Here is a 19,160-nt window from a genome sequence, read left to right as displayed (position 1 = left end):
TTCTTTAATAGAAATTGTTCTGTCAATGTAATCAGCTGCTTAAGAGTTTTTCTCATGTCTTACAAATACTATCAGCTTTCAAGAACTAGTGATTGTGTTACCCCCAGATGAAATTTAGAAGCATTAGGAGCTAGCATGTTGGAAATGGAGCTGAGAAATAAAGAATCCCTATAGAAAAGAAGGGTTTGGAACATAGTGAGAATGATTTCTCTGTTATTCAAAGAAAGAAACATTAAAAATAATAATCATCTTTCCAACTACCAACTTTCGTTGGATGGAAGATAAAAGTAAAAATAAATAAGATAAACTGTATAATCCCCAAATTCAGCCAAGCATAATATTGACAAAGTAAAATGAGAGGGTATGTGGATAAAAAATATATTGTCAATAAAAATGTATGAAAGGGAAATTGTCCTGAATAAATTACAAATACTAGTCAGTTACCAGAATTACAGATTGAATTATGCAAAATATAATAGCTCTGGAGAACAATGTAATCAAGTTTGTTAAAACTTATTCAGACCTATTTTGCAGCTCGTTATGGAATAGAAAAAAATGATTAAACATGTAGAAACGTCTTAAATGCAATGTTCAAAGCATTAAGTCTAGAGAGATTTATATTCCTTTTTATAAATAAATTGAACACAGAACCTTAGATTCAGAGACTAAGAAGCATAACAGAGTAAATAATACATCAGATTTAGTTAATAATTGTTCTATTTTATCTCTGAACTGAAACCCTGCTCAGGCGTGGAGGCAAATTGCTTCAGAGACGATGAGAAAGGAAATCAAGCTAGTAATACGGAATTGGACCAAACACAGGCTATGATGTCAAAAGGACTTTTTCTTCAGAATCAATAGGTGATGAAAGACTTATAAAAATCATCCAGAGATTTATTTGATCAAAACCATATGCTTCCTAACCAAGGCAGCTTTAGAGTAAAACTAGTCAAATTTTGTATGGTCAGTGCTCAAAGCGTGCCTTTTTCACCACAAACAGAAGTAATTGCCCTTCAGTTTCCAAAATATAGCATGTTAATATTATTTCTTGAAATTTTGACTTGGTGATACATTCACATTGTTCAAAGTGAAAGTTATGTAGTGGAAAGTCTTCCCATCACCCCTGCCTCTCACCCAGGTACAGTGATTCAGAGTGTCCTGTGTATCTTCTGAGAGTTTCAAATGAAAGTATCCTTTCAGAGTATTCAAATAATAGTGAATATGAATTTACTCTCTTGTTTTCTGCCTTTTTACAAACCAAAAATTATAATTTTTCCTGTTCCCTCCTTTGCTCTCATCAATAAACACATAGCTTGGTAATCTTTTTATGTCAACAGCATTTTCATATATGTATGAATAGATCTGGGGGGAAAAAGTTAATCTCTTAGGAGTCTTCTAATTTCTACTGTTTCTCATCATACTTTAACTTTATTTCCTGTGTTCTATATTTCTGCTTTCTCTCCTTATTCTTGATAAAGTTAGATTTGATGATTTATTGAAATAACACCAATAAGCACATAGGTTGTACATAAATATATATGTATATACACATAAGTGTGAGTGTTGTGTGTATTATTATATACGACTTTGATGGGAACTGAACTATAAATTAATTTAAAACACTGACTTCTTTATAATTTTAGTCTTCCCATCTAAGAACAAACATCTGATCCTTAATTTGCCAAGTCTTCTGTTTTGTCATTTAGTAAAGTTTTTTTCATATTTGTTCCTCGCTTTTCATAATAAAAATTTCAAGTTCTTTTGAAATAGTTGAATAAAGTATAAAAGTTGGATGAATATTTTTTATATTCAGAATGATTGAAAACATATTTGTCTTTTTCCTTCTTTGTTTTTGCAAAACTCAGCTGTTGAGGGAAAGTTTTGAAGTCTGGCAGGTTGTCTTTAGAGCTATGCTTCACCATTTGCTAGCTGTATCTCTTGGGGACAGTTATTTAATCTCTTTGAGCTCCATTTTCCTTGTCTGTAATATGAGAACCATTATAATAATAGTAACTATATCACACTTAACTGAGTAATAGATTTAATAGGCGAGTAATATTACTCAGTATACAATGTGGATAATGATGATGATAAATCATGTATTAGAACAGTGAGGTGGTTTGATAACCATGGCAAGGAATGTGCAAGGCGGGGTGAGTGTGTGTTTGTGTTTGTTTCAATAAACAACTGCTTAAGCAAATTTAATTTACTTCCTTTTACTTGTCATAAAACTTGCTTATGATCAGTTATCCTGTTGCTCAGGCCAAAGACAAAGCATCCCTGGTTCATCTTTTTCACATACCCCACAATTTACCAGCAAGGCCTGTGGTTCTTCTTTTGAAACATAACCCAACTCAGACCTTGGTGCACCATCCCCACTGCTAATGCCCAATTCCAAAACACCATCTCGGCCATCGTCTGTTTCATTAGCTTCCCAACAAGTGTTCCTGCTTCATCTCTTGCCTTTGCATAATTTGTTCATATAGCAGCCAAGTGGTCTCTTTAAACTTAAATTAGGCCTCATCATTCCTCACCCAGAACTTTTTGATGGCTTTCTATCAAGTGAAATCCAAATTATTTACAATTGCCTAAAGGACCTCTATGATATGACTTCTGCCTCTGTCTCCAACACAGACAGCTGTTCACTTCCTCCCTCAATCCAACCCAACCACGTTGGTTTTCCTGCTGTTTCTTGTACAGCCTTGCTAATTCCTACCACAAGACTTGGCACTTTGCTGTTTCTTTTATCTTGAAAGCCATCCCTCTGAATCTAATGTGCAGACAGTTTCCTCACTATTTTCAGGCCTTGGCTTAAATGTAAGGTTGCCAGATTAGAAAATAAAAATGCAAGATTTCCCGTTAAATTTGTGTTTCAGATAAACAATGAATTTTATACTTTAATTACATCCCAAATATTGTATTGGACATATTTATACTAAAAAGCATTTTGTCATTTATCTGAAATCCAAATGTAACTGATCATCCTGTATTTGATCTGCCAACCTTACTATTACCTCCCCAGAGAGGTCTTCCTGTTACTCATGTCAAATAGAACCCTTTCCTCCTCCGTTGCTTGCTTTCTTCCTACCCTACTTTGCTTTTCTTCATAGCATTTATCACTCCCTGAAATATTTTTTAATTGTCTGTGTTTATGAAAAAAACCTTTCTATCTAAAAATGTAGATTTCATGAGGACAAAATATTTCTCTCTTCTTAAGCCCTAATCCTAATGCCCAACATATAATTGATGGTAAAATATATGTATTGAATGGTTGAATGAAAGATACACAGTTAAGTTAAAATGAACATGGAATGTTTCTTTATTATATTTTTTAAAACATAAAGTATTCCTAGAGAAAAATACAAAGCAATTTCCATCATACAGTCAGACAATTTGAAAATCGACACGAAACTCTTCTCTTCCTCAAGATGCCTTCTCAGAAAAACCACACCAAGAGGTTATTTTTCCACTATATGTTATCCTTATGCAACATCCAGACTCAGTCAGGACTCTTAGATGATTGAAAAAAATTAAAATCTAAAGCAGAACATTAACTTGTAAATGTAAGAGAAAATTAGAGCTTGGCATTTAACTTTTATACATGGGGAAACAGTCTCAGAAATATAAAATGGTTTTCCCAAAACCATGAGGTTAATTTATAAGTTAACAAATTTGTTTGTATAGCTTACCATCTATTTCCTCCACACTGTTTTATAAGCTCCCTGAAAACAGAAACTTTAACTGTTTGGTTGACTGAGTGCTTACAGCACCTTGAAGAGTGCTTGGTGCACAGTAGGTGCTCAATCAATGTCTATAGTTGAAGGATGAGTCAATGAACTGAAATCTAGCTCCTCAGACTTGATCAGTCCAGTGGTCTTCCCATAAGATATGGCATACTGTTTTATTTAACTATGATGGACATTTACTGAATTAATCAATTCTTTTATTTAAAAAACAAAGAAAAAATTTATTTACCATTTTATAAATAAACACCAAGTTGTCAACATTTAATTAAGTCACAATATCCACATATAAAAAGAGAGCTCTATCTTTAGAAAGTGTTAATTGACTCAAACTTCACAAAATGATACATGAGAAACTTGAAGCTTTAAATTTTCTTTATTTTGTACAAGAGTAGATTTACAAGATAGAACATTCTAAATTATCCCTGCTAATGAGTGTCTTTGGAACACATCAAATAATAACCTGTCTTTGGTGGATTTCAGTGGTCATAAAACTTTTGCTCATTGTCTTGTTAAAAGAACAACTACATTCCAAAAGGATTTGGTGACAGGAGAGGATTTAATGAAAGAAAAACAGAGCAAATATTATTATCTTCAGAGATAAGCCCTGTGTCTAGAAGTATAAGTCAGAGGATTTCTGAGTGGACTAGAGACATATGAGTGACAGAGGACCATGGAGAATGTGGTCTACCTAAATGCCTATAGGGCCTGAAAGATAAATAAATCAGCAGGACACCATTAGAATACATGTCCCATCTAAAATGTATAATCTCTACTGACCAGGGGAAAAAAATATGGCCCCAGTATGATCAAATCTTGCAATTTTTCTAAAGAAGCCAAAAATCACTGATTTTTTTAAAAATGTGAAATCTGTGGTTTTATAAATATCACATAAGCCAAACAAAATTGAAAATCAGACTCAGTATGAACATCAGAGATAAAATAAACAAACAGGAATAAGAAGTTGGAAATCACAGAAAATATAAAGAGAAAATAATCACTTTTTAAAATCTAATTAACGTAAGTGGAAAGGTAAGAAAATTATTACATCCATAAAAAAGAACAAGGTGCTATTTAAATTTTTTAAACATGAGTTTTGAAATGAAAAATAGTCCAAAAGTATAAAATTAATCATATGGAAAAATTAATTAAATGAATTGAGGATAAAGTCGAAATAATCTTTCAGACATATTAAAAAGGAAATAGAAAAATAAAATAATTAGAAAATTATTTTAAGAAGTTTTTCTTCCATATTACAGGAGTTTCAGGAAAAGATAGATGTGAAAATGGAACAAAAAGATACTGTCAAAAAAATAATACAGGATAATTTCCCAAAACTGTTGGAAATGGCTCTTCAGTTTGAAAGGACCACAGAATGCCCAACAGAATAAATTTTAAAAGATCCACATATCAATGTAAAATTTCAGAAGACAAGGAGTAAAGAGAAAGTCCTAAGATCTTCAGGTGAACTTCAGTAGCCCTTCACAGAACTTCCATGTCATAAACAGTGAAACAGGTATCAGAGTGATGTCAGAGTTTTCAGCTGTAATCCTAGATCCTAAAACGCCTTCAATGCCTTCAGAAGTCTGAGTAAAACTGATTTTCAGCCTATAATTCTAAACCAAGTCAAAATATCATGGTGGTGAGATAGTCATTTTCACACAAGCAAAGATTTAGAAGTTTACTTTCCATGCTACTTTAAATCAAGAAAGAAGAGTAAATATAATCCAACAAACAGGAGATCCAACAGGATTCCAAGACATCAGATGTCCTGGAAAGCAAATCAGTTCCAACTGGAGCGGCAAAGAAAGGTTATGGGAGAGCGAGGTCTCAGGTAAAGATGTGAGAAATGAAAAGAGTTTAGGTTTTATTAAGGTAGGGGTTTTGTTTTGCAAGGCAACTAAGTGAGAGAGAGGAGTGAGAAGAGTTGAAATTTGGGGTCATTTACGAGTTATGATAAGTATGAACAATGGAATCTATCAAGGAAGGAAAGAAGTGAAGACCAGAAGTTGTCATAGAAAGCAAAATTTAAAAGTTTCTATCTAGAATCCTCAACTGTCTCTCAGAAATTCCAAATTGATTCCCTATTGCCGTTAGCCTATCTGCCTGAGTGCTCTGTAGGTACCTTAAGCAACATTTCCAAGAATGGAAATATTGTCTCCATTCTTCTCCTCTTGTAATCCCTTTCAATTAATGGTTTACAATGCAGAATCCCAAAAGTTATAATTCTTACCCTCCAGTCAAAACATGCTAAATATTTCCAAAGTATATGATTTGTTCCTCATCTTCTCAGATAGTTCCTTGGTTAAGATTATCATCAGTTCTTTACTGATTTCTTGTAATAGCCTCCTACCTTTTCCTGCCACTCCTAATTTCTCACTCTTTCAGTTTACCTCTACCTTAATTTTATTATTCTACAACAAAAACCCTTTAATAGTTTTGTTGTTGTTGTTGTTCCCATAGAATAGTGTTCATCATATCTGGCAAAGTATTTAAACAGAATCCCAGTCTATTTTTGAAGCTTTATTTCCAGCTGTTCTACTCACACTGAAAGACTTGACACTGAAGGGGATAAAAGGGAATATTAGAAGTGACCTTGTCAACCGCTTCCATTTTGTCCATTAGGAAACTTGGTCCTGAATGGAATGAGGCTGCTAGTTCATGGTCATGCAGCTCCTTAATGCTTCAGGAGGGCTTCTGCTTCCCCAAACCAACAGGATAGGGGTTAGGAGGAGGGTGTGGGAGAATTGGTAGGGCAGCAGTGAAGGAGGAGAGTAGCAATCTAGAATGTCTGAAAGTCCCGAAGGGCAGTGGGAGGAGAACTTCCATCTAGGGGCCATTGAAACTGGGCCGTCGAGTGCAGACCCTTCTTTCACGAACCTGTGGATAACATGTCTCCAAAAGCACTCAACAGTTTAAACCAGCAGCACTCATAATTTAGTGCTACTAGGCAACTATTACTAAACCCTGCAAGGTAAACCATTCTGTTTTCTACCAAACTCATCTCAAGAAAAATAAAGTTTTTATAGGAGATTCCATTACCTGTATCTTCCCTCGTAAGTGACTGAAACTCATATTTCAATTGCATGTTAAGCAATCAGGCTCGAGTAACCAAAGATGTCTCCAGGATTCTCACTCATCACCCCTTGTTATCTTCTCTGCACATCAGCCTCATTATCCATACTGATGATGAACTTGGTAAGACCCTTACAGCTTCATCAGCAGAGGGAGAATTGACCCCTACTTTCTCTAGTTCCAACTTCAAAAATCCCCAGGCTCAGCGGAAGTCATAAGCATACTCATTTACCAGGAAAAAAAATCCAAGAGGTGGGGAGGACCTAGATTGTGCAAGACCTCAGCAGCTGCCAGTTCCACTCCTGGGGACCTTCTCAGTAAGATAGCAGGTAGGGTGCTGAGCAAATAAAGTATTAACTGCCCACTACAGGCTTGCCTTTGGGAAACAATGAGGAGAGGGCCCCATTCAGTAACCATTTCTTTAACTTCATGGGACTATGATAGTTTTTCAGGGCTTTAAAAATTTATTAGCATATATAAGTAGATGTCAGATCGCATTAACCAAATAACTGATAACAAATCTGATATAGAGAACCAAATATAACAAATTAAAACTAGAGCAATGAAATCTGATAAGAATTTTTTATTTTAGCATAGATAAGTTGTTTTAATTAAAGTTGTGACATTTAATGAAAGATGAACTTTGAATTCCTATAGGATGTTAATAGTAACTTAAATAAATGTAAGTAATTGTATTCATATAAGCTGGATTTAGATGAGTTGCATTTGACATAACCTTCCAGAATTTTGAATGAAATTTTGTTCCAGAATTTTGTTCACTCAACAATTTATCAGTATAAATTTATAAAATTTACTTTTACAATTATTAGAAATCCCAACTCAATGTAACAAACCAAAAGGAAATGTTTATTGTAAATAGCAATGAATCCTGAAGGTAGTGGCATTTCTAGTCTTGAGTGGTTTGAATTTTTCCAGACTGATTTGGACTCTGATTGATATAAAAATTATTTTCCCTCCCTCTTCTACTTCATGCTATGTGTATAATAGTTTAACCTCTATGTTTCCCATTTGTTTAATGTTTACTTGGGCATATCTGAAATTTTACATATCTTCATACTGAAAATAAAACAGAAAGGGCTATTTCTTTTTACAGTAATAGATCATACATTATTGGCTAAGATTCTTAGTAACTGAAAACAGTATCAAATATAGCTTGTTTAAGCAGAAAGAGATTTATTAGAGAGCATTAAGTACTGTACAGAATTCTTGGGAAAGCCACAGAGACAGATTTGTATTATATGCAGCTCAAAATAAAAGGAGCCAGGAGAAAGGTTCATCTGCACCACAGACTATTCTAGCCAAAAATCTGGCGCTGAGACTACACAACTGGGTAACCAGAACACTGGGATCTGATAGTTGAACCTATGCCAGAGCCACCCCAGAAGAGTCAGATGTCCCCAACATCATACATTAGAGAGGAGTTAACATTCTCACATACCTGCACCCATGTCTCACCTTGCTCTTCCTTATCTCATTATGTCAGCCCAGGAGAACCTTGCCTCGTCTGGAACCCAAGCTTCTCGTGAGCTTGGGAAGTACAGTTTCCACCTTTCCAGTCTCAGAGTGCACAGAGGCATGCTAGGAGAAAGTTAGAATAGAACTTAAACAAGCAAACCCAAAGTACCTGCCCCATATTTTGTACAATTTGTTGGCAGTTTTCTCTTTCCACTTAACATGTTTTTCTAAGTCAGTACACATAGATCTCTATGATGGTTCATTTTCTATGTCAGCTTAGCTAGGCTATAGTTCACAGTTGTTTAATCAAGTGCTAATCAAGATGTCACTGTGAAAGTATTTTATAGATATGTTAACATGTGTAATCAGTTGAGTTTACGTAAAGGCAATTATTCTTGATATTGTGGGTGGGACTCATTCAATCAGTTGAAGATTGCAGAGAAAAAACTACAAATATTTATTATAGCAAATAAACTTCAAAATTTCAGGTGCACAACACAATAATGCTTATTTCTTGATGGTGTAAATCCAACGTGGCTCCGTCAGGCAGCCCTTTTCCGTATTGTGACTATGCCATCTGGGACACTGGTCTCCAAGGGTCACGTGGCAGAGGAAGAGAAGGGCGGCAGGAATCACACCCCTCCCGACTGCCTCCACAGTCCTGCCGTTTGCTCACAGTCATTGGCCAGAGGTAATCAGATGTTCCCAAGCTAAGGAGAGGGAGTTTGGGAAATGTAGAAGAGAATATGGATCTTTGAGAGCACTAAGTTTCTGTCATACACCCTTCCATTGCTGAAGGACATTTAACTAACCATGTTAAATGCATGTTTCTTTTTTAAAAATTGTTAATGGGAAGGAAGGAAGGAAGGAAGGGAGGAAAGGAGGAAGGAAGGAAGGAAAGAAGAGATACTCTTCATAGCTTAATGATTTTATTCCTATAGGATATGCTTCTAAGTGGAATTATGGGACAAACTATATTCACATTTTAAAATTAATAGATACTTGAGAAGTAATTTCTGAAAAAGTGTAGTAGTTTCACTCCTACCAACAGTAGGAAAAGTACTTGTTTTTTTGCACATCTTCATCATCACTAGATGTTATTAATATTTTCAAAGTTTTCCGTTCTGATGATGATACTTTCAAGTGTTTAATTTTTCTATTAGTTGGGTTTAACATGTCTTCTTATGCTTATTATTTATATTTCCCCTTCTCAAATTGCCTGTACCTATAATTTGCCCATATCTCTGTTTGATGGTATGTGTTTTTCTTATTTTTAGTGAATAGCTTTATTTATTTTATAGGAATTGATCCGCTATGTATTTATTTTGTTGCAGATATGTTCTTGCTGTCATATGTCTTTGTAGTGTTTATTTCTTGTGATCCAAACTTTATTTCTATCTGAACAAATCCATTACACTTTTCTTTTGATGCATCCTGTCTTATTTAGGAAATGCAATCAAAACAAAAGTTATAAAAAATAGTCTACTATAGTTTCTTCAGATACATTATATTTTATTTTCCTAGTTAGCTTTTTTAGTCATCTGTAATTTATTTTTGCATTGTATGAGTTGAATATAGGCTTTATTTTCTTCCAAATCAATGGTTAAATTGTTAAAAACTTTTACCAAATAAGCCATTCTTTCCTCTACATAATGGAATAGAATCTCTAATATATGCTTAATTTCCATGTATGCTCAAGCTTATCTTGGGCTCTCTGTTCCAGTCTGTTGCTTTGCTTACTTATTCCTTTCCTCAATCAGTACATTTATTGAATTTTAAGACCTGGTATAGGATAAGTCCTCTTCTATTACATGTAGTTTTCAACATTTTCTTAGCGGCATTATACATGATTCTTTTTATATAGTGTGGGATGTCTGTATTTGTATCTCCTGTTTAACTTTCTTCTGTATTTTGGGAGGCTGGCATAAGTGGACTGCTTTACTCTGAATCTCTTGTCTCTTGTTTCCATTTGAGCTTGGCCAATGAGAAGCACCAACAAGAGACTGAAGGACAGATACAGCATTTGTTCACTCTGCTCCTTCACAACAGGACTACCAGTCCTCAGTAGCTTCCATCCAGTGGGCCATAGTTCTCATTGGGTGGTCTCTCCTATGGCTAGAGTTGGTACTCTCTGTTCTTTACTCCCTCCCTTTTCCCATTTGTTTAGAACTGAGGAGGGTAAAATGAGTCCAGGGGACTTCGTCGTCTCCTGTGGTTTCCAATTCACCCTACCAAAACCTTTGTAAATCGTCTCTTCATTAAGTTTTCCTCAACTTCTCCATTTAAATGTGCCATCTGCTTTCTGCCAGGAAGCTAATGATATACAAAGGAACTGTAGAATTGAGCATAGAAAATACCATTGGGACTATTATTGGAAACATGTTAATTGTATATACTAATTAGGGAAGGATTTATATGCTTGTTAGTAAATCTTCCCCTCAGGAACACCATCACTCTTTATTTGTCCTTCAATGAATGTTTTCCTTTAAATAGTTTTTTTCCAACATTCTTGTTTGTTAATTTATTCCTAGGGAGTTTATGATTAATGCTGCTATTGAGATTAGCATATCTTTAAAATTTCCATTCTAACAGGTTTTTGTTACTATGAAAAAAAGTCATTAAATTGTATCTTTATCGTATATCCAGGTAACTTACTATATACAACTAATTATTTTTGAGTCTTGTTTTCTGGCTCATGGAATTTTCTAAGTATACAAACAAATCATATGAAAAACATGGTAATTTTATTTCTTGTTTTCAAATGTTGATACCACTTACTCTCTTGTTATGTTATATGAACTAAAAGTACAAAATAAAATTTTAAATAGTGATCTGTAGGAAGCATCCCTCCCTTATATTTGATTTTAAGATCAATGACTGTACTATTTTATCATTCATTATGTTTTTTTAGAAAATAAATTTTTACCATTTTTATTCCCCTCTTTTTACTTTAAGTGAATTATTTTAATCAAAGTATTTCACAGAATCTATTGACACTGAGAGGTTTTTCCCTATAATTTAATATTACAAATCATATAGCTAGATCTTAATTTTGAAACAATCTTGCATCTCTGGAATAAATCATTTGGCCACAAAATATTATTATTATTTTAAAACACTGCTGCAATTCTATTTATAGTTGGGATATTTATGTCTGTATTCATAGGTGACCTAGACAAAATATTGTACCATCCTTTCAAGTTTTTGTATGAGGTATTGTGTTCACTCTATAAAATGAGTTTTTAAAGCTGTTTTTATTCCATTCTCTGAAAAAATCTGGTTATATAGAAAATCCCAGTTTCTTGAAGGTTAATTAGAACTTAACTGTAAAACCAGCCAAACCTTATATATTTTAGTGTTAGATTGTTAATAATCTTTTACATACATACAATGCAAAAATTGGTCTGCTCAAATACTTAATCCCTTCCTGTATAAATTTTTTATTTTATAGATTGCTAAAAATCACTTATTTCTCTATTTGCATTTGCTTTTATTTAGTGTTTCACTCTAGTTTTTATTATTTTGTTTTTAATCCTTTATTTTAGATTTAACATTATATATTTTATTTATTATATTTTATTATTTTATTGGTTTTTTTCTTAAGTTGAACACTTAAACATGTATGTTCTCTTTTGCTAAAAATAAAAGCTTCTAGATTATACATTTTTTAATTTATGCTATATCTCATAGATTTTGATAATTAGTGTTCTTATTACTATCAACTTCTAGATATAATTTAACTTTTGTTTTTCAAATTGATCCGAAAACTTAAAAGCTTTCTTGATTTCAATTGAAATTGTTTTAAGACTTAATTTCAGTTACCTCATTTTTGAAGTATTGTTTTTGTTTTTTTGTTTTGTTTTGTTTTGTACCCAAATAATAGGACCTCTAAATGGCCACATTTTGGAATTTAAGGTTTATTTTTGTTGTCAAGTACATAATAATTATGTTGTAATATTCACATTTTCTGTATGAAATCTTTTTAATTGCATCATGTTTTAATGTAATCTATCACTCTGAAAGAGGGATATTAAAATACGACTGTTTCAATTCTTTTTAATCGAGTTCTCCTTAAATACTCTGCCAGTTATCAAATTATTGTCAGTTGTAAATCTGCCTTTCACTGCCCTACTTGTGATACTGGAGCTGGGTCCTATAAACGTTTCTTCTTTGGCACTTGGCCAATATTAGCCTTTGTCAGTAGGGGGCGGTGGAGGGACGTTGTGGGAGAAAGGGACTTCTGTTTCTGGTTCCAGTGAGCTGCCCTTTTCTTCTTTATCCTCTGGCAGTTGGCTGGCATGCAGGACTCCCAGTGGAACTGTTCCTCAGCAAATTTTAGCAGTTCTCTTATGGGTAGCTTTCTGGAGAGTTCCCCAGGCACCCCAGCTAGCTTCCATGTCAATTTTACCGGCACCCTAAATAGCTTTCAAGTGAATTTCAACAGCACCACCTGGGCAGCCTCCTGGAAACTTTCGTTACTATTCTAGCTGGCAGTTCCTGCTTGCCAGCTGCAATCTGCAGTACCTTGGTGAACTTCACCAAGGGCTGGAGTCATACCTTCTCCAATGACATCTAAATCTCAGCCTGAGGTGAGGGATGCAGAGAGGGAAGGGAGTGCTCCCAAATGTGTTCATTTTTTAGGTAACCAGTCTCAGCCCTAGGGGGTTCCCTCTATCTGCCCTTCTTGCATTCTTTAGTGCTCACTTTATTTCTTAGTAGCTAATCCCTTGTTATTAGTTAAAATTTTCTTACATTTAACTTCCCCATTTAAATTATAGTGTGATTATTATCTCCTGACTGGACCCTTTCTGATACATTTACCAGGTAGTTTTGCTGCTTTAAAAAATATATATTATTACATAATATTTTCTGATACATTTACTGATTTATTTTTGCCTGAAATTCCCCACTTTCTGATATTATAACCACCCCTTTTTCTTTGCACTTACTTTATCTTTGCTCTTCTTTGTATTTATGAAACACTTTTTTTTTAATTCAGTTACATTTCTTATAAAAAGTATATAGCTGGACTTTGTCTTTTAATTGGAGAACTCAGTCTATTTGCATTTATTGTGAAAAGTCATGTGTTTGTTCTCATTCCCATCTAATTTTATGTTAATTTCTTCATTATACTCTTTACTTATGTTTTTCTACTTCCACTGGCTTGAACAAGTTGTTTTTGTGCTCATTTTATTTTGTTTTGCATTTCAATTGCCCCCTACCAATAACTTGGCAATAATAATATGTTTCTCTATTGCTTGAATAGTTTATCAGCCTGTATTTTAAGCAGTCATATTAAAACCCATATTTCTCTGCTCTTTTATTAAAAGTAATAGTACTTTTACCATTCCCACAGTGGCAGGACCATAAAAATATTTTACTCTCTCACTCATTCATACATTTCCAAATCCTAGATTTTTCTGAGTATGTACTTTAGAAATGCAATTCCATGTTATTTTTCACTTTTTCCTTAGAGCATGCCTCTTCTCTTCTTAGTATACTTATTCAACAGTGATTACGTTTTGCAATCACTTTATCCTCATCCACTTGACAACACCTACATATTTTGCTAGATTCATTGCTCACTACTATTTATTGTATTTTTTTATTTTCCATTTGCTTTAGATTTGTATTCAAATTTACTGTCATTTATGCTGGAGTACATCCTTGAGTAATTTTGAATGAGAATATGAGTAGAATACTTTGAGTTCCTACATATCCCAAAATGTCCTCTTCTTTCATCGTATGAATAACATTTCCAAGAGTAGGATTTTTTTTAATTGAGGTATAGTCAGTTTACAATGTTGTGTCAATCTCTGGTATACAGCACAATTCTTCAGTCATACATGGATTTTTATACAACAGTGCTTTCTCTCTCAAAAGCTTATAACCATTGTTCCACTAGCTTCTACTGTCATACATAAGAAGTCAAAGTCAACCATTCCTTTTTCATTAATTTGAACTTTTTTATTTGTCTGAAAAATGTATATATTTTTTCTCTTTCCACAGAGGCCAGAAATTTTACAAAGATATATCCAGAAGTATGCCTTTTCCATCACTTCTACCTGACATGTGATAAGCCCTTTTGATCTTTCTTCAGATCAGGGAGCTGAAGATCATTGCTTTGATTATTGATTCCACCTCCATCTGCTCCTTTTGCTCCTGGAGTGCTGATTATTTGCATATTACTTCCCCTGGGACTCTCCTGCATCTCCCATATTTTCAGTCATAAATTACATTTTTTAGTGTTTCTCCTTTGTGTTGAAATCTTGTTCCTCCATTTAACCTTCTGGTCACAAACTCTGTTTTCAGCAGCATGGATTCTGTTTTTCACCTTTAATGGTGCAACCTCTCCAACAGAGCCACCTGTTTCCTTTTTTTCAGCTTTGCCTCCTTCTTGAGCTTTCTTTGCCTGTTCCTGTCAGAAAGAGAGAGCCTCCTCAGTGTGAGTTGTCACCTCAGCTCTTCAGCAGTAATGGACGATCCAGTAGTGAAAAATATGATAAGATTTTCTCCACCAGCAGATGGGAAGTGACAGGACTAAATTAAGTCCTCTTCACTGAGGCTTAGCCAGGAGGCTTCACCAGTGTAGAGAACCATCCTCTCCCAGCTAAATGAGGAAGTGGTAGTTCTACTCTACCTGGATATTTCTCTCAGACAGCTAAAGTGAGCAGGAAAATTATTTCTTCCAGGGATTCATGAAGCAAGATGACAGGTCATTCTTTTACCTGTGTTAACTCAGATGTTCCACCCTAGACACGAATCAGAGCCTCATCATGGACTTTTCCAAAGAGGCAGAGCCACATTGTAATGATTGGGTCTTTGCTCAGCATTTACAACAGTGGTGCCCTGAAGGTACATCTTCTCATCAATGAATCTGAGGTCTTATATGTAGCAACTGGGATCTCCCCCAGGTTTCCCAGTTCTATGCTATGCTTTGCCTAGTAGTTCAGTGCGCCAGTAAGAGGAAGGTCATGATTATATATGCTCAGTCCATTTCCCCATGTTAATGTTAATCTTTCTTGTGTTTGGAAGGATCTATTTCTTGCTCCAATGAAACTATTCCTTTGGTTCAAAATTGAAACATTTGAGAAATACACAATGTACTAAGGGAGTATTGCTATAATCCCATATCTCCATTCCACTCCACACCACTCCAGTCCCAAATCACCATGAGTAATTTGATTGGATCTTTCTTCAGGTTCTTTCTGTGTATAGCCTGATATCACAAGTATAAGATTTATGGTCAAGATTCTAAGCAAATTTTCTTCATTTCTATAATCAATTTATACCTGTCTCTGAAATCCCAGCTATATAATGTGAACATTTTACTCCAATCAATTTCAGTGTCTCTCAACCCAACACAATGATTTCTTGACAGATTTAGGTTTATGATACAATCATATCTTAGCTTACCATAAATTCCTAGGTTTTTCTCTGTATCTACTTTCTGTCTGACTTGTCTGTATTCTTATGGGTTTGCTAGCCTACTTCCCAGTAGGGTTAGTAAGTGGATTAGTCAGACCTCTCCAGAGAAATAGAACCAATAAGCTACAAAAAGAGATAAGAGAATATTTATTATAGGAATTGGCTCAAGCAGTTATGAGGCCAAAGAGTCATAGATCTGCTGTCTGCAAGCTGGAGAATTAGGAAACTAGTGGTATGATTCAGTCAAAGTCTAAAAGCCTAAGAACTGGGCAAGGGGTGGTGGGTAGGGGTATACTGATGTTGCTCTTGATCTGAATCCAGAAGTCCAAAAACCAGGAAGGAGAAAATAGATGTTTCAGCTCAAGCAGAGAAACTAAAGCCACCTTTCCTCCATCTTTTTGTTCTATTCAGGGCCTCAGCAGATTGGATGATGCCTATCCATATGGGGAAGGACTATCTGTTTTACCAATTCAAATATTAATCTCCTCCAGAAATGCCTTCACAGACTCACTCAGAAATAATGTTTTACCAGCTGTCTGGGCAATCTTTAGCAAAGTCAAATTCACACACAAAGTTAACCATCCCAGCAGGAAAAGAGAGATCATTGTTTGACTTGGAATCATTGTTAAGCAACTTGGGCCATTGTTAGGTCATTGTTACAACTCTACAGATACACCCTTCCCATCTGTTCCCACATCCTAGAACTTCCTCAGCTTTTAGCCCAGCTGGTGTTGTCTGGAGGAGCGCTTCCTAGAGATTTCCACCACGTATGCTGACTGTACATGGGCTGTCTACTTCTTACCACTGCTGTAGGTTGGGATTTCTCCTCAATTTGCACTTCTTCAAATACTTGGCAGATGTCCTGGACCTGCCTCTCCACTTCTTTTACAGCCGGCTCCGGCAGTTTGGCTCTCTCTACTCCTTTCAGAACCCAGAGGAAGTGCTCTGCTATCTCCTCCTCCCATCTCCACATGCCATACAGCCATTTCTTCTGTTCATTCTACCTTGTGGTTGGTCTGTGAGTACTTCCACTAGCTTCCCACTTGAAGAACTATACGGATTCCCCTATGCTTAGATCTTTAAATCTTCTCAAAGGAAAATCTGATTTTCTTCTCTTTCTTCTCCCAGTGTGTGTGTGTGTGCGTGCGCGCGTGTGTGTTTGGGGGAATGTAACGCAGGAAAAAAGCAACTCACTAAACATTCCATTTTATCTCAGTTCCTCCTCTCTTTTCTGCCAAATTCAGCCATCCTTTTTTTCAAATTTTTCAACTGCATCTTTCCTTTCATACTAGGAAAGAAGGACAAAAGCAGCAGTGGTCATAAAAAATTATTGGTATGGAAGTGTTAGTCCACCACAAATTAAAACCTCACATGGCAATAAAGCCTATCAGTAGTTCATTGTTGAACACCCAGATGGGCTGGCCTCCTGTGGATATTAGCTTTTCCCCTTCATTCACCTTAAACCAAATATTGCACAGGACATGCTTATACTGAAAAATTGCTCATCATTTATCTGAAATTCAAATTTCCCTGGGCATCCTGTATTTATATGGGTATTTTCAAGAGGGCTAGTAAGCCTCTTGACCTGTCTGCCTTCTCAATAATCAGTGCATTACCCCGCAGGATAAAGCATCCGCAATGCCAGGTTTTCTTCCCTGTGCTTCTGTCCCCCTCAGGATTCTGGTTTGATCATTCATCATTAGATTTTTTGCTTGTTTGTTTGTTTTTCAGTACCTTTAAGCAGATTTTTTAAATCTGTTATTGAGTTGAGTTCAGTGAGAGTGTTGACATGAGTTGCCCATCATATCTGGAAATAAAAGCTTCAAAGACCAAACCCACTACACAGCTTTTATGCCCAGAATACTCAATAATGTCTCTCTCTCTCTCTCTCCTTCTCTCACAATGTTTCACTACTAGTGAGAATTTGAGAGCTCCTCCATTTTCTGGGATAGTAAAGATTTTTCCAGTAAAGCTCTGACCTGCTCTAACCAGACTTAAATCTCCAAGCCACACCCTTATACTTCATCAGATGACACCATCTAGAGTCCTGCTGATAGATGATAACATTAAGGTGGGCAGTGTCCCACTTTATCATATATACTTCAAGAAAAGTTAGCCATTCAGCCTCAGAAACAAAGGAATATGCTGTATAAAGCCATGTCTAAATTCCACAATTGCAGCCTGTAGACTACTATCTAATGTCTACAAACTAGTAACAGTCCATGGGTATGTTTTAACCACAACTTATTCACACACACAAAAAACTTACTACACATATAATGTTGCAATTTTATTTATTTAATTTCTCTATGAAATCCTCCTATGTAAGCATGTATGGTCCTTCTCATCTTACTCCCTTTAATATGTGTAGTGTTCAATTGCACTGGTATGTCATGGTTTATTTGTCATTATTTTAAAATTCAAAACTAACAAAGATGTTACAGTCTTGTAGAAAAAGAGTCTTACTATATATATTTCATAGAGTAGTGTAAATGAGAAAATGGCACCTTTTTAGCCCCTAAAACTCATATCTGGGCATATTGAATCTGTGGCAGCCCAGAGGCCGCTTTATCAGCATTCATCCCGAAAGGATATCCTGCCCATATTGCAGACCTGCGCAGGCTACATGGTCAAGGGGCTTGAGGATTGCTCATGATCACTTATCTTGTCCCTAGTCAGCCCCCTTCACCTTCCCCATGGCATCTGTGTTATGATCCCTTTTAAGCTTGCTTTCCCAGCTCTTCACCGTAAGTCATAATATTGCCTTGTGTTCCAGAGAACGTAGAAATATTTGAGCAGAATTCTCCTCACCTAACTTTACTGCAACCTCTGACTAACCTAAAACATTCTCCTGTCTTCTAGCATCTTGCCTCAGATGAAGATATTTCTCTTCTCCACCTGGACTCCACGAGATGGTCGGATGCATGTAAGTACCCAAATAGCAATGCATTCAGTACCCAGGGGATTAAACCACATGAAAGTTAACATGTATGCCTGACCTAAAAGGTATGAAATAGAAAAAAATCTGTACATTGAAAGGAGAAAGGAGAGAAAATATGCAATATATTAACAACACTACACCTAGAATACCAAGCTTCATAATACTGCAGGTTAAAATAAAGTTACTGAACAATACATTGAATAAAAATTCAAGCATAGCAATCTCGATGCCTATTAATATTTAGTGTAACATTCCTGGAAAATTTGTATATATTGGCAGTAATCTTACAAAACTGAGACAATTGGAGGACTTTGCTGACAGCAGGAAAACCCCAAACTTTAACTCTCATTAAGCCTGAGTCAGATTAATAAGCATACAGGTTTTTTATTATTTGAGATTAAAATAATTTCTGTAGAATTGAAAGAAATGGGCATTACAGAGAAGGGAAAATATAGAGTCATAAACTTGGGAAAAAATCATTATTTTCAAATAAATCA

At 35.3% G+C, this 19,160-nt stretch overlaps 1 long non-coding RNA gene across 1 annotated transcript in view; it reads left to right on the top strand.

Annotated features, from left to right (window-relative positions):
• LOC116157444 (uncharacterized) overlaps positions 1-18,787 on the top strand; it is a 60,569-nt gene extending 41,782 nt beyond the window's left edge. Inside the window, exon 3 of the long non-coding RNA XR_004141505.2 lies at positions 18,585-18,787. This is a non-coding gene — a long non-coding RNA (uncharacterized LOC116157444). The remainder of the gene's footprint in view (positions 1-18,584) is intronic.
• Positions 18,788-19,160: the final 373 nt, after the last annotated feature.

The sequence above is a fragment of the Camelus dromedarius genome, chromosome 15 (genome assembly GCF_036321535.1).
Source record: "Camelus dromedarius isolate mCamDro1 chromosome 15, mCamDro1.pat, whole genome shotgun sequence".
NCBI classification, from domain to species: domain Eukaryota; kingdom Metazoa; phylum Chordata; class Mammalia; order Artiodactyla; family Camelidae; genus Camelus; species Camelus dromedarius.
This window is presented reverse-complemented; position numbering and strand designations above follow the sequence as displayed.